Here is a 17022-nt window from a genome sequence, read left to right as displayed (position 1 = left end):
ATAATCACAGAAATATTTTTTAAAAATATCCTGATTCTTTTTCCAAGTTTGTACTTTAAATCAGATTGTTAAAATTGTTATTGGGCTGGAAGAAAAATTGTGAAAATGAGTCTAGAAATAAGTATCGTAATAAGTTACTCGATTGATTAATCAAATTCTTTGATTCATTTATTTTCCAAAATATTTATTTTAAAATTTTTAGAGAAAGAATAAAATTATATCAAATAAAAGAGAAATAATCACAGAAGTATTTTTATAAAAATATCCTAATTCTTTTTCCAAGTTTGTACTTTAAATCAGATTGTTAAAATTGTTATTGGGCTGGAAGAAAAATTGTGAAAATGAGTCTAAAAATATAATAAGTTACTCGATTAATTAACCAAATTCTTCGATTCATTTATTTTCCATGAATTGAATTAAATATATCCATTTTAAAATTTTTAGAGAAAGAAGAAACGAATAAAATTATATATAATAAATGAGAAATAACTGATCACAACTTAGAGATAATTAAACCATTTAAAATGAATATACGCGAGATCTTAGCAAATATTTTCATAGATAAAATTGCACGAGCTTGCACGTCGCGAAACCCTCTCTTCGATTCGTTGTAAAATCCCTGCTTTATCCCCGGTTCGCATCCACGTAATATTTTCGCAAGATCCACACGTTTCCTTGAATCGAAAACTTTCGTGTTTGATAGGGGAGTGGCTTGGTTCCAATTTCACGCCGCGATTGCGGATATATAAGGGAAACCGAATGGTGCGTTTGTCTTCTGAATTGCAGGTCGAACGGTAAGAAAATGGAATCAATTTCGAGGCGACGAATGTTTTCCATTAATAAAGGTTTTCGAGGTGGGCGCAGAATGGAAGGAATTAATTGCGTCCATTTTTTTTTCGAACGATATCGAATTACGATATATATTCTTTCTTGTTTAATTCCACGTTGTTTTTTCTTTTTTGAACGAAACTGCGTTCCATTTAATGAAATTATATTGTCGAATAATTGGAAAAAAAATTGGAAATATTTGTGAGAAGAATTAGGATATGAAGATTTATTTTCATTAACGATTTGTATTTTTTTTTTTCAAAGGAAGAATGAAAATATTCGAGAGACTTTTAATGTGATATCTAAAAAAAAAGGAGAAAAAATTTTTTTCGAGAGTTTTTCTCTGAAATGTAATAAGAGTATGGATGAATTTGGAGAGTAGAAAGTTTTCCAGAGTATGTTGTTTTCGAGAGTTATTTTTCACGAGTGGATACTGTGTTGTCAGAGTGACACTGTTATGCAAAGTTGGAATTTATAAATACATTGAATTCTTCTTTGAATTATTTTTTTTTTTTTTGGAGGGAAGAAATTAATTTGGAAGGTGTTTACAATTATGTTCATCCATTTATTTTTCATACGAATAAATATTTGAGCAGTATTTTATTTCCACGTCTCTCGATTCTGTTACAAATTGAATCGAGGAAAGTAAATTGTAAGAGGAAACAATTTTTCACAGATCGTTTCATTAAGTGATAGTGGTGGTGGTTGAAGTTTGAGGTTTGAACAAGAAGGTAGCACGTAGGATATAGCTCATTGATTATTGATTCCTTCTATTCCTCTCCACTTTTTGAATATTTATTTGATAATTCATATAGAGAAATACAAGGTTACAAGCATTGAAAGAAATGAAAAAAATTATGGTATTTAATGTTTCGATATCTGAAGAGAAAAAATATACTTTTGTAATTTTGATATAACAAAGTTTTTAATCACAATTCGCTTTGATCAATATCAACACTCGTATTTCGATTAATTATAGAGAATAATTTTTATTAAGAAAGTTTAATATAAATAATAATTCTCAAGATTAATGATAATATATAATTCGTATTAATAGTTCATAAAAAAAAGTTCATTTCCTAAGAAAAATCATGAAAATGCAAGTATAAGTATAATGCATCGTTTGAATACAAAAGCGTCTTCAATATGCATCCTTTTTAAATCGTAACTCTTCACGGTTTGCAATTGAAATTTCTTTGAAAAATTATTTTCCACCATTTATTGGAATTAAATTTAAATTTTAAAACAGATTGATCGAAATATATCGATGATTGGTTAAATTATATACTGCAAAATTAAATTATAAATAAATTTAGTTTATAAATTCAAAGGTGAATTTCATTTTTAAGTTGAAATTCTCTCTCATCGTGAAAATCAATTTCGGATTGTACAATAATATGTAACATAAATAATTTCTTTTTTCAGAATGAAAATTTCCAATTTTTAGTTTCAGTTGTTCCTTGCTCGATAAAAAGTAACAAACAAGTTTATTAAGCAGATTTTTCAATGGAGGCTGTCATTCAGGTGTATACAGATTAAATATTGATCCACAATTGTATCGTGCAACCGATTTTAATAACCGATAAACCACCGTAACGAAATTATTATTTTCGCCCAGGAAAAAGTTATATCGGATTCTTGCCGGATTCAATTCTATCTGGTTCCTTGCATTGATTCGTATCAATAATAAAATTCGATATTTCACGAAACACTCGAGTTAAATTATAATAGACTTTGGGGTTTTCAAATTTAAATGAAACGCACGACGAGTATTTCAAACTTTCGATAATTCGGATTTTGGAAAAAGCGATAAATTATTATTTCATTTAATGTTTAATTATTTCGTATGGTACGTCGATCAATAATAATATTTTTAAAAATAATAAATTTTTCGTGGAGAAATAAAATGGGGACGATTCAATAATTTTGTTTTAATCCTTGTTCATTGGAATAAAATTTTATTTGAAAATAATGTTCATAGATATTCCAAATTTTCTCGACATTTTAAAAATATTGCATCGAATTTTCACGATAATAAAATCGTTAATTTGAAAAAAAAAGAATAGTATTAAATATCTCGAAATTTTTCATTAACCATAAATTTATGATTTTATAAGATTTTATAAGATTTAATAAGCATAACGTATCTTTTTACGATTTTATAAAATTTTATTTTTTCATCGTTACTTTTTCACGATGATAAAGCAGCCACAGTAAAAAAAAAAAAACGCCGCTCTGTCTTATCAGGTAGGAGAAAGTTGAAATATTAAAGTGTTTCAAAATATATTTTTAAAATATTAAATTTATTATTCTATAAATCTTCATCAGCGTGATAAATTTCTCATTTACTTGTTTCTTTTTTTTCTTCTTTTTTTTTTTTTTATCACGATAAATTCATTACTGTCAAAAAGTAACTCTTTCAGATAAAAAAATCGAGAATATTAGAATATTTATTAAATTCACATTCGTTTCAAACGTTGAAAAATTAAAAATTTTCTATTAATTTTCACCGTGCATCATGCAAACAATTACTACTCTTCTTCTTTTTCTTTTTTTTTTTTTTTTCCTTTTACAACGATAAATTCATTATTGCAAGAAAAGTAACCTTCTCCTCTTTTACGGATAGATCTTCATCGCCTCGCTATATTTCACGATGATTGACGTAAACAGAAATGCAATTAACCCTCATCCGGTGATGTTGCACTTATACGTTGCTATTTGATTTTTACCTATGAAAGCACAATCTGTTTATCTCTTGTGCAACAAAGAAAATTTCTATTTCATCCAAATTGAAATTTATCAACTTATATTAAAGTGATCAAATGCTTTAATCCCTTCTTCCTTCTTTCACACCATGATCGAATAGTTTCAATAGAATCATTCAATTGAAATTATCCTTCTTTCTTTCACTTCACACAATTATATTGCAGAATCATGATCTCGAAAAATCATTGAATCCAATTGCCAGGATCAGCAACCCTTTTCTTCTCTTCTTATTATTTTATTATTATTGACAGGACGAATATCGCAGGGGGTGAGATAAATGGTCGGCGATATTTCACGTATTTTTATTTCCTTCTTTTTGTGCCCCGAATTGTTATGCGATCGGTTATCTCACTGCCGGGGTCAATTTCGCTATCTCTCGATACGACCATTTCTCCTTGCTCTGCCTACGAAAACGTAGTTTCCCGCGCGCAATTGGCGATATAATAATTTCACTACCGTTCGGGGAACCGTTTCGAAAATTTCCTCCTCGGGAATCCAAATATTCGTAAAAATATATAATTCGAAGATTAGAATGTTAAACAATTTTTCATCATTCTGAAATCGATCACGTAAAAAGAAATATCAACGAGAGGATCATTAATATTGAAGAAAAAAAAAATAATAATTACTTTTAATCGAAAATTCTCATCTCTTTTATTTCTCCGTTTCGTAACGATGTTGTTTTAAAAAAGAAATGCGATATCGGTTTTTTTTTCACGGTTCGATGAGCCAGGCGAAAAATTATTTCCAGATTTACACCAGCAGGCGGGTGTTGAAATCCTATTACAATTGTAAAAGCCGCGTACACGCGGTGTAAATGATGAATCAAGCTTTCACAGGGTTGAATAAATGGCTAATTCACGGTGTTTCGGGTATCAGCGCAATTTCGGATCCCGTGTACGCAGATGCATCTTCGGCTTTATGGAAATACTAATTTATCTTACAGCTATGCGTATTATCGGCTCTATCCATTCCCCTAAACAACCACGAATCATATCTCTCATACGTCGAATTTGCCTTGGCCGGATGTGAATTATTCGCTCGTGGATGAAAGAAATTGTTCAATTGTTCCGTTCAATTAAGCTGAGATATTTAGATTTACATCAGTGATGATCAAGAAGTATTCTTGAAGATTCTTCTCAAATTTTTCCCATTGAAAATTGATACCAAGCTTTTCAGAGAAATTGAATCTTTGGATCAAATTGGTTAACAATAAGCGATCCATAAAAGAGAGTTTTGGAAATTTATCTTTCTCTCTCTCTCTCTGGAAAGGGAGAAACGAATTATTCTCGAATTACTTTCGATTTCGATACGATTTGATCCGTGAAAGTGTCTTTAGCGTAGAATCGAAAGGGAAAACGGGGAAATCGTAAAAGGAGAGTAAACGAATTCCCATGGAATTAACCAAGGGTTGAACGGGGAGGTTAAGGTAGGGTGACGGCTAATGGAAAGTACTTGTACTTAGCCGTGAGTCATCGAGAACCGTCTAAAAATAGATTAAAACTACGTTCAACTTGGCTTCCCAATTTCCGGGAAACGTTGTTGCCGCTCAACAATTCCACTTCCATGTAAATTTAATTAAATAAATAAATGTTATACATTGTGCAGCGTCGATTGTTTTTCGTAAGAGAAGAATGGCTGGCGGGATAGAAAAAATATTTTACGTAATCGAGGGATATTTTAGGAGAGACGAGAATAATTAATCCGAAATTTCTCTTCTTTCAAACGATTATATTCTCAAATTCTTTCTCCTTTCCTGGAATTCAATATTAATCGATATTTTAATTTTTAAATAAAAATTATTACAAGAATTATCATGTCTTCGTATCATAATCGTCCTCGAACACGAAGCTGACAGTAGAAAACTTTTATCTCCCAGTAACAGTAACATTTGCTTAAGCAGCATGAAATATTGACACTCGCGTCGTAAAGTTCCCCTGTTCGGGATTAAAAACCAACAGACCCTTCTCCCCGGCACAAAACTTGTATGGAGGCGCGCTCTCTTTTCCCTCCAAAATTAATTTCAAAAAAAATCTTCCAACCTCGCACAACTTCAGCTCCTGAAAACATATTTCTTCACTCTCTGAACATTACAATAGATAATAAAATTTAGAATTAACTTAAAAAAGAAATATTAAATATAAAATTATTCCTCATTTAATACAATTCATCGAGAAAAATTTGTCTCCACAGGATTGGATAGCAAGCAAATTACGATTTATCACGCGAGAGTGGCATTTACCAAATGATCAGGATGAATATACTCTCTGGTCGGCTCGTGCGCCGCAACAACCATTCCCATCTCATCCGAGCGAGATTTCGCGATGTTTCCACGTCATAATTCTAGGTTAGAAGGCTTACCAAACTAGGCCGAGCCGTGAAACCGGCGGAAAACTTCAGCTAGAGAAAGAGAGAGACAGAGAGATAGAAAGAGAGAGAGTTTGTGCGCCATCACTGCCACTCTCTTTCAAACTTCTCGTCTCTGTCGTATCCTTTCCTCCACTTTCCACTTTTTTTCCCCACTTCTCCCTCACTCCTTTCCCTCTCTCTTTTCTTCCCTTTCGCGTCTTTTTACACACACATCTCGCCCTCCGCTTGTCTTTCTTCCACTTTAACCGGCATCGATCTGTGTACTCATCATTGAGCCCCCGTACCACTCTCCCGTCCACGACACTTAACGGACTACTTTCGCGATACTCGCTCGTTCTCACGAGCCTCGCCATTTTCGAAATTTTCAATCGTCTCCCTTTTTTTTTCCTTCCCTTTCTCAGTTTTTTGTTCTCAGCAATTGTACGTACAACTGTCGAAGCTCGATATTTGCAAGTTCGTCGTTGGAGTTGATCCTAGGAGGAGGAGGAGGAGACACAGAAAGCTGTAGTTTTTTCGAGGCTTTTCTTTTTCTTTTTTCTTTCTTCAGAAAGTTTCGAGAAATATAGATGATGGTGTCGCGAGCAAGGTTCAGTTAATTTTTTTTTGGAGAGGGGAGTTTGAAGTAATTGTGGTGGTTTGGCAAGGAATCTTTGCAGGTTGGTTTAGGCTTATTGCTCTTATTGGATGTACAAGTATTCACTTTAAGGAAGTACTTTTTAAAATAATAAGAGAAAAGATTTCGTGTAAAATATGTGTTATTCATAGTGTTTTTTCAACAATTTGGTATCTCGGTTGATTTACATTTATATCGTGAAATTATGAATATTCAATGTTGCATTTTGGATTTACGATAAATTTAAATTATAAAACCAAGATTTCCAAAGTTGAATATTCGTTGTAATATTTATTCATATTCTAAATTCTAATTTTTTATTGGAATCTTTCTTTTTTTTTTCGACTACTTAGATAATAAAAATGATAATAGATGATCTAAAGTAGCTCGAATTACACTCTCGCCTTCATTAAACTCGTTTCCTTTAACCCCCTTTCTTTTCCTCTCTTATATCACTATTGTTTCAGGTCACAAATACTCCGACGCAGGATTCGTCCAGTTAACAAGCACTGATTGCGCCGATTTTACGTCTAAATTAGAGTGTATTCGCCGGGTATTCGATATTCGTTGTAACACGGAACAGTTATCATGTGAACTCGAGCGTGCATTTGTGCCGTTTAACCGTGACAAATTCGTTTTACGAAACAATTTATACCGAGATATATATATCTTTGATTTTCCTAATTAAACGAATCTCGAATTTTTGCTCGATTTTTGGAGCGAAGCCCATCTCTGATCGAGATTAATCCATCGGATCGTAATTAAGCGTCTTTTCTCGCTTGCGTGTGCGTGCGTTTGCGTGTGTGCGTGTCGAAAGGTAATAAAAAAAAAAGAAAAAAGAAAAAAAAAAGCATTTTATACGTGTAAAACCTCTATCGTGTAATACGTGAGATTTACATCCGTGAATAAAAATTGTGTACATATATATATATATATATATATATATATATATATATATATATATATATATAAAATAACGCTTGTTGAGTGATGGACTGCGGATTTTTATGGAAATTTTTCATGTGTGTTGTGTTTTGTGTAAAGTGATATTGATATAATAAACGTGTCTTCTTATATATTATATTTTATTTCGACTGTTAATTGATGCGTTTTCTCGAAGAAAGAAAATTTGTATCTTCGTGACACGGGAATTAATCAACGATTAAGCGTTATATATATATATATATATATGTATATATACACACAAATTTAATCGAATGAAAAAGAACGAACAGAGAGAGAAAGTATAAGGAAAAATTTAATAGAGATACGTGATGACAAGAAGGAAATATTATTTGCAGACAAACGGTACCGATTTATGAGAAAAGAATTGTCAAAAAGAAAGAAAAACTATTGTCGTCACGAAATTATGCGAAAATTATACATGTATATATAATAAAAATTACTCGATATCTCGTAAATGTACATATTATATCCTATTATATAGTTTTTTCTAGAATATAATTAATATTTTTACATTATATTAGTTGAATATACGAGCACAGCAGGTTTTAGCTGCATAAAAATTCGCAGTCTATAAATACGAAGAATAAAAAAATAAAATAAACATAGATTGAATCATGGTTATAGAGAGAGAGAGAAGAAAGAAACAAGCTCTATCGTTTGTTCAAGAAATGAAAATAAAAAAATTCGAAAAAAAAAAAAGGAGAAAAAAGAAAATATTGAAAGAGCTTAATAAACTCGATCGATCAAGAGATTTCGCATTTAAATTAGAATTTTAATGTTGTTTTGAGAAGAGATTTCGCGAGGATTCATGGATTGTGGTAGATGAGCCCCTGCCCTTTCCATGGATCACGTATCAGGGGAGAGAAGTAAAATTTTTTTTTTTTTTTGAAAAAAAAAAGAAAATTTTGATTTTTCTCCCCATCCTCTTTTTTTTTTTTCTTTTTCAGCTAATTTCGAAGAAGAGGCGTAGATTTTAAAAGTTTTTAGAGTTAAGACTTTGTCGAGAACTTGGCGAAGAATTGTCCTGATACAAAAATTGTAAAGTATATATATATAATATATATATACATATATCAATAAAGATGATGATATAATTGCAAATTGAATTGTTTAATTTCTATTCTCTTTTTTATATTTTCTAGCCTCTTTTATCCTGTAATTGAAGAGGATCCTGTGTTTTGCGGATTAAGGAGAGATTCAAGAATATCTATGAATTTCTACGTCTACTTTTGAGAATAATACGAAGAAAGGAGAGCACGATTCAAATATCAAACAATTGCAAACAATTTTAATAGAAATTCTGTTGATTTTTGGACAATCTATTTTCCGAATGTTTCAAAACTTGGAATTTTGGAATTTTCCCCCCAAAATTTTATGGAAACTGAAAGCTCTAATAGAAATATTTTATGCATAAGCTATTTCCCAGATCTTCTACACCCTTTCGCGGTGAAAATTTTTGTCGAAATTTTTATGTGGAAAGCTCAATGTAAAATTCAACAGAGCGTGTTCCATCAAACTCGCTGCAACAAAGCATTGTCAATATATTGCGTACGTGTCGAAAAATAAAAAATAAAAAAGGAAAACCATTCGATTTTTCGAATATTTGATTCCTTTCAACGAGATCGAGATTTTACACTTATTTTTCCCTTTTTTTTAAACAATTTCTTATAATAATTCTCTCTTAATTTCACAGTGAAAAAAAACAGTCGTAATTTCATTCCTCGACCATTCCAAGTTGATTCACGCTCACTTTCCCCCTTTATTTTACAATTCAAGTAGATTTTTACCCGTTGCCAATTTGACTCCAACAAAAGGTTCCCTCTTCGACAAAGGAGACGCTGTAAATTTTAAGATCCGAATGGCAAGTTTGTTCGACAATGGAGATGGCGAAATAAAACTTGCGAAAAGGTGACCGTTTATTATACGGCAAACGCAATCGACACTTAAAGTTTCCATCTCGTCCAAGGTATAACACTTTTGCCCCGTTTAATTTTTTCACGAGGATTTCTTTTCATATCTTTCTTTTTTTTTTTTAGGGATCGTCGTTGAGAAATGTGTTAGATTTTTTAATTTACTCTTGCGATAAAAATATTATTGGATTCTTGGAAAATTAAATAGATCAATTTATATTCTTTGTGACAAAATTTCAATCTTAATCTTAACTTTTCTCAATTTCTCAACATTTCTCCAATCAATAATTATTTCCAATTCATAATAATGAAATTTATAATAATGAAATTGACGTTACAATCATTGAATCTCTCTCATCTCTCTTCTACTTCATGGCACTGAAAAAAACGAAGAATACTTGTTAAAAATATTAACACCCCAACAAAAATCCAAATCCTTTTTAAAATCCAATATCATTAATATCATTTCAACAAAATTTCCCTCCCACATTTAAAATCGAAATCACAAAAATATATTTTCAAACATCTTTCCTCTTCCCTTCCTTTCTCTTTTTAAACAGAAAACTCGATCCACGTTTCAATATTACCTCTCGTCCCCCTCGATCTTTCAAATTAAAAAAACCCTGCAAGGATTATTACGAAACACCTGATTACACGTCGAGGGAAAAAATTCATTTGCCAACCCGTGGACCAAACTTCGAATCGAATGTTCTTCCTGTATATATATATATTCCAGGGTGGGGAACATTCGAATAATCCGCAAGGTACACACGAAGAGAGGTATACACACCCCTTCGAAACGGAGTGGAACAGGATTGGAGGGGGGGAGGAGATGATATCCTGGGGCGATGCATCGTTACGCGAAAGTAATATCTATGATCCTGAAATTGTGGGAGCGGCTCGACTCAACCGAGGCGATTTCGGGTAGGGGGCTTCTAATGATCGGGAGAGTGGAAATTTATTTGGTAAGAAAGTTTAACGTTCTGGAAGAAGAGATATCTGTTCCAGCATATTTTCCGTAATCGTAACCCGTTGAATTATTCTTATCTAGCGGGAAGACGGGATCGTTCTTGCGTCAGAAGTTTTTGGATTAGTTATTTTTAAATTTGAATGCGAGGATAAATATGAAATCGAAGAGTCTCGTTGCTTTCGAGGTATATCCTTGTTGTTCGGGGAAGGATGTGATTCTATCTGATTCTATTCTTTCTTTTTTTTTTTGAAATTGAAGAAATGGAATTATATTTTGAGAAATATAAAGAGGAGAATATGAGAGAGTATTTTTATGATATTTCGTCTTTCTTCCATGGGAATGGAAAAATAAGGTAATAATGATGAGATCGAAGAGATCGAGAAAACTTGTATCCCACGAATCATGTTTGAAAAGCGTTAATGGATTCAGAGATTCTAAGCTGTACAGATATTAAAGTTCGTTTTAATTTTTTCTTTTTCTATGAAAATATTACTAAAACAAGTAAAAAGTTACTAAAAAAATTACTAAAAAAAGTATAAAAGGAGGGATAAGTTGCAATTACGTTCTCGATTGTACGAATCACAAGATTAATTGAAGGGTAATTCTTCGATATATTTATTCTTTTCGTTGAAAATCTAAGCTAACTAACGTGTGCAGGAAAAAAAAAAAGAAAGGAAAAACGAAAAAGAAAAAAAAAAGTACGTCATTAGTCGGTTAATCCTCAACCTCGTCAACATTCGTCCATTGTTCGGATTGCACGGAAAGAAGGGATGGTTTAAAAAGCGGATGAGACAGCCCGGTTATTGCAGTAGCTCGAATTAGCCCTTGTGCAGTCGCGACGAGAAAATATAATGTACGATTGAATATGCATCAGGGTTATGAATATTAATGGCTCGTGATAACCGAATTTCTTCGATGTAATATAGCGTTTAGTGTTGATAATAAAAAAAAAGAAGAGGAAAAGAAAAATTCCTGGGGAAATTGTTTCGAAATCGAAGCGATTGTTGGGGATGGAAGAAATCGTAAATTTTATTACGTTGGCATTAAAGTTTTGATCGGTGATATTCGTTGGTGTGTAGAACAGATTGATAAAAAAAAGTGGATGGTTATTTTATTCATAGGTTTTGGAAAAAATAGCTTGTACAAACCTTTTTTTGAATGATGAATTTAAGGCGTAGTTGGTTTTCTTTTTTCTTTTTTTGGATTCAGGATCCAAGGAAAAACAGGAAGACTGAAAAAAATATTTAAAAATTTTAATCTTTCTTTCATCAAATATTTATTGTGTTCGTGTAATTAAACGTTGTTTGTAATTACAAAAGAATTGTATCAATTGGATCAAATTGAAGTTGATCTTGAAATGGAGATATATTTTTATGTTTAAAATACTGTTGTTATTTTTATTCGATTAAAAGAGAAATTTTCGACGATTCATTTATTAATCGATTGTCTCGTTTTCTTTCTTTCTTTTTTGTTTTTTTTGTTTTATTTTTAGGGGAATCGAAATGGAGAACATCAAGTGTAATTTGTTGTGGGAAATCGTGCATATTGATATTTCTGCGAACGTGTATAATAACAAATGTTGCAAGTGAAAAACAAATAACAATTTCCATAATAAATTTTCAAGAATTAATTCAATTCAATCATCCCGTTTGAAAATTATAATTATAACAAGCGATATCTACAAACGATTTTCCAGAATTTAATCCAGAATTTTATACGTTTAAAAATTGTAATTCATAAAGGGAATTAAGATAAAACAGGAATATACAATTTATATATATTATTAACATATGTACAATGGAAAAGAATAAAAAATAATTTCTACAATACAAAAATCGTCCATCACACTTTCAGTAATTTAATAATTAATAATAATTAATAATTATAAATTAAAACAAAAGATAAAAAATTATAATATACAATTCAATCTCAAATTGCAATATTTCCAAATATTTCAAAAATATCGTTACCAATATTTTACCAAAATTACTGTTAAAATTATTATTATTTCGAGAGGAATACAAATGCAATATTCCATCTAATGAATTTACGTTCTAATTCGATTTTTTTCTAAAATATAACTATTTCAAAAATATCGTTACCAAAATTTTATCAATTTTACCAAAATTACTGTTAAAATTATTATTATTTCGAGAGGAACACAAATGCAATATTCCATCTAATGAATCTACGTTCTAACTCGAATTTTTTCTAAAATATAACTATTTCAAAAATATCGTTACCAACATTTTACCAAAATTACTATTAAAATTATTATTATTATTTCAAAAGAAACACAAATTATTATATTCTATCTAATGAATCTATTAACTCGAATTTTTTCTAAAATATAACTATTTCAAAAATATCGTTACCAATATTTTACCAAAATTACTATTAAAATTATTATTATTATTTCAAAAGAAACACAAATTATTATATTCTATCTAATGAATCTATTAACTCGAATTTTTTCTAAAATATAACTATTTCAAAAATATCGTTACCAATATTTTACCAAAATTACTATTAAAATTATTATTATTTCGAGAGGAATACAAATGCAATATTCCATTTAATGAATCTACGTTCTCGAATGTATAAGATCGAAGGGTATCTTTGATCGATATCCCTCCCCCGTGTAACTTGCATGCATTCGAAAACCACAAGTCCGAGGACAGAACGTCGCCTTCCATCCATTACAAGGTTAGCCCACCAGCCAGGAATTTTGAAGCGTTGCGGTAAACCGATCGTGAATCGTTCGTCGAATCGCAGAATATTAATGCGGATCTACGATCTACCTCGATATCTTTTTTCTCCAAACGAGGATGCACGAGAGATTTGAAATCAATCTTCAGGAAGCAGTGAGTATTTCATTCGATTATTCCACGTTATTTTTTTTACGATTCGTTCTTTCTCCCTTTTTTAATTCACTTTTCTTTCATTTTCTTCATATTTCGAACACGAGAATAAATATTTATTCCTGTAAAAATTTGTCGGATAAACGTATTGAATATTTGAAATTTTTCTTTCTTTCAAAAGAGATTGAAACGAGGAATTCCTTCCTTCTTTTTTTTTTTATGTGTTCTTAAAATTTTTATTTCGTTGGTGAAAGAGAGATGATGCTTTTATTTTTCTCTTTTTATTTATTCATTGAAACTGAAAAAAAGAATCACTCAATTATTGCATTCTTATTTTTTATCTTCGAGAAATAATTTTAATTAATTTCAACGCGTTGCAAATTTGTAGCAAAATAACCAAATTCAAATATCTTAACTTGGTTCCATTCAAATTCGATGTTTCTCGAAAACCAGAAGCCACCAGTTAACGACCCGAAACATGCATCTTCATCCATTCGAACAATAAACTCAATTACTTTCAGCAACGAAGAAAGCGGCTTTCGGCCAACATCTGATCCGTAAATGGAAACGTGGAAAATTAACCTCTAATGGCCGCTTATATACAATCTACAACATATACATATACATATATACATATATATATATATATATATATCGATCGCATGCCCATTAATCAAATTACCAATGAAACGTTGCTGAATGAAACACGGAGGTATTAACGGAGGCCTCTCGTTAACAGTTGATAAGCCTGAATATCCATTATTAATTCTCGCGTATGGAGTTTGGAGAACCGCGAATAATCCTTTCGAAAGGAAAAATCAAAGGAGAGACCGCCGCTCGATCGATCGATATCCTATCGAATCATCTGAATTCCGCCAAACGTAATCTCTTTATCCTTTACCCGTTTTAACGCGGGTCGTTTGTGAATCGGTGGGTAAGCGGTGTGGCCAGGGTGTGCGTGTGTATATATGTGTGTGGATGGATGGATGGATGATCTGGACGGAACAATTTCGGGAAATGGAGTTACAAATAATAGTGGGATCGAGTCGAAGTGGAGGATTATGCGACGTCGATGCGTGACGAATTGTTTCCTTCTTTCCGCTAGTTTGGCAAGCTTTGGCGAGGATTTTTGGAAATGGAATTTAGAGGAATTTGAAGTTATTATCATTTGCTCGAGAGAGAGAGAGAGAAAGGTATTTGCTCGAGTGATTGATGTTTGATGAAAGATGTAAAGACGATGGGTAATTTTTTTCTTCTTCTTCTTACGAGGGATTATCGTCTCCTTCGCTATGGAGATTTCGAAGGAGCGTTTCTTAATTAAATCACCAGTTGTTGGGTTATTTGAACAGATTCGAGGCAAGATCGATCGTTGATGAATATATTCTGAAAAGTATTTAATTTTAGGGCAGTTTCATAAATTGAAAACAAAACCGAAAATCTCTTAAAAAATCCATAAAACCTAAGATTATAAAAAACAAGTTCGAGATCATTCAAAAGCCAGCCCACACGCTCTCTAAATGTACCATATCCCGTCGATTGCTTCGTATAATAACGGTATCGTAAAAATCGTGCACACCATCGGATATTAAATCTTAATGACCCATAAATTCGTGCCAGCGAAAAACGTTGTCCCCGTTTAATACCGATCCATACAGGGTGTCCTCCGATTCGTGAACCGATTCCACGTGAAAAAAAAAAAAAAGGAAATATAAATATAAATTTTATTCTCGAGCTGGATCAAATTTTCATAAAAATATCGCTATCGAATTTTATTTTTTAATCGATCAGAAGAATCAAATTCTTTCTCCAAATGACCAAACGAACGAAAGGAAGAGAAAAATGGAAGGAAGAGATCGAGACGATGATAACGCGTGTTCTGAAAAAGAGTGAAAAACAGAAGGAAAAAAAGAAAAGATAGGAGAAAAGGGGTGGCGACGTTGAGGTGGTTGAAATACCCGGAAGCGTTTTTCTCCACGAAAAGAAAAGAGCGGCGCGGCCGGGGTGGGTGGTGGTAGGACATTTCTCGCTTTGTCGAAAGATCGATGAACTTTGTCCTTATAACGGCAACAAAAGGGTGGAGCAGAGAGGGACACGTGGGTGGATGCTGGGCTTCGAGGGTGGAAAGCAACAAGCGGGACTCGGAAACGGAAAGGAACACAACGACTCGGGTGTAGTGGTGGTGTAGCTCGCTCGTATCGAGCCTTGTATTAGGTCATTAGAGGGCTGCCTTGCTTCCTGGACCAAGGTTTGTTACAGGATAGGGTGGCATAGAGTGAGACGGCGTTATTTGCTTTCCTTTTGTTTTTGTTAGAATTTTGTTCTGTTGTTGCAAGAGGAGCAATTAATTTATTTAGATTTTATTTAAATTGTTTATCTTTTAATTATTCTATTGATTTTATTATATACAAAAATTTGAATCATTAATCAAGCCTTGTATTAGATCATTAGAGGGCTGCCTTGCTTCCTGGACCAAGGTTTGTTACAGGATAGGGTGGGATAGAGTGAGACGGCGTTATTTGCTTTCCTTTTGTTTTTGTTAGAATTTTGTTCTGTTGTTGGATCCTTGTTGTTGCAAGAGGAGCGTTAATTTATTTAGATTTTATTTAAATTGTTCATCAATTTAATTTTAATTATTCTATTGATTTTATTATATACAAAAATTTGAATCATTAATCAAGCCTTGTATTAGATCATTAGAGGGCTGCCTTGCTTCCTGGACCAAGATTTGTTACAGGATGGATGGGATAGAGTGAGACGGCGTTATTTGCTTTTCTTTTGTTTTTGTTAGAATTTTGTTCTGTTGTTGGATCCTTGTTGTTGCAAGAGGAGCAATTAATTTATTTAGATTTTATTTAAATTGTTCATCAATTTAATTTTAATTATTCTATTGATTTTATTATATACAAAAATTTGAATCATTAATCAAGTTGATAAGATAGTTCCAGCCTTTTCTAATCTATTTTTTCTTTTATTTTATAACATTTAACATTAATACTATAATGAATCAACGAAAAGGAATTAAATTTTGCATGTATCGTATAAATAAAATTCTATATAAAATTTAATCTTAAACGTGTTCTTTGTGCCTCTATTGAGTGATGAAATTAATTAAGTAAAGGTTAATGTATTCTACAAAAAAAAAAGAAAAAGAGAAGAGGACAAAGGGGATGAAGATAAGAGCGTGTGTGAAGGAAGAAAAAGTTTCTAATAATTTTGAAATGCTTGTGATTGAACGAAACAATTTCACAGTATAATATGTAGGTGAGAAAAAAAAATGAACGACACTTGTGCATACTGAAGAGTGGCTTCATTTCGTATGCATTGGTAATTGCAAACTGTAAAAAAAAAACGGTTGTAAAACCTTATGGATCAAAGGTGAACGGTTTAATATCTGTCACAACTGCCGTGAATTTTTAGTGAAAGAACGTATGTGAATAAATTGGACAGTAACATTTTAATGTTACCCTTTAGTTTTATCAAAACTAAATGGGGATGAAAATCGTTTTTACAAATTCTATGTATAGTTATGATATCGTATTTATAATTCTATTATTTTATACGTACATTACTTAAAGAAAAAAAATTAATTAAAAATAGGTCATATATATATGAAGAAATGTAGGGGTTGAATTGTTACATTTTTTTGCTGAGAAGGAAAATTAATTAAAATTTTTTCAATATATGTATACGTATGTATTACGATTTAATATTATTACTATATAATTTATCATTACATAT

At 31.6% G+C, this 17022-nt stretch overlaps 1 protein-coding gene across 5 annotated transcripts in view; it reads left to right on the top strand.

Moving 5' to 3' along the window:
- The window catches only part of LOC413582 (Allatostatin A receptor), a 33859-nt gene extending 24764 nt beyond the window's left edge, over positions 1-9095 (top strand). For 3 of the 5 annotated variants that reach the window (XM_016916235.2, XM_016916236.2, XM_006560199.3), the window contains exon 6: positions 7045-7514. The gene's annotated coding sequence lies outside the window, so the exon portion shown is untranslated. Of the gene's footprint in view, positions 1-7044; positions 7515-8685 lie in introns of those variants that run through there. The other 2 variants (XM_016916237.2, XM_006560200.3) reach the window with 2 other exon arrangements.
- The last annotated feature ends 7927 nt before the right edge of the window (positions 9096-17022 follow it).

This window comes from Apis mellifera, linkage group LG14 (assembly GCF_003254395.2).
Source record: "Apis mellifera strain DH4 linkage group LG14, Amel_HAv3.1, whole genome shotgun sequence".
Lineage (NCBI taxonomy): Eukaryota > Metazoa > Arthropoda > Insecta > Hymenoptera > Apidae > Apis > Apis mellifera.
Note: the sequence above shows the minus strand (reverse complement) of the source record. Positions and strands in the feature narration are given on the sequence as shown.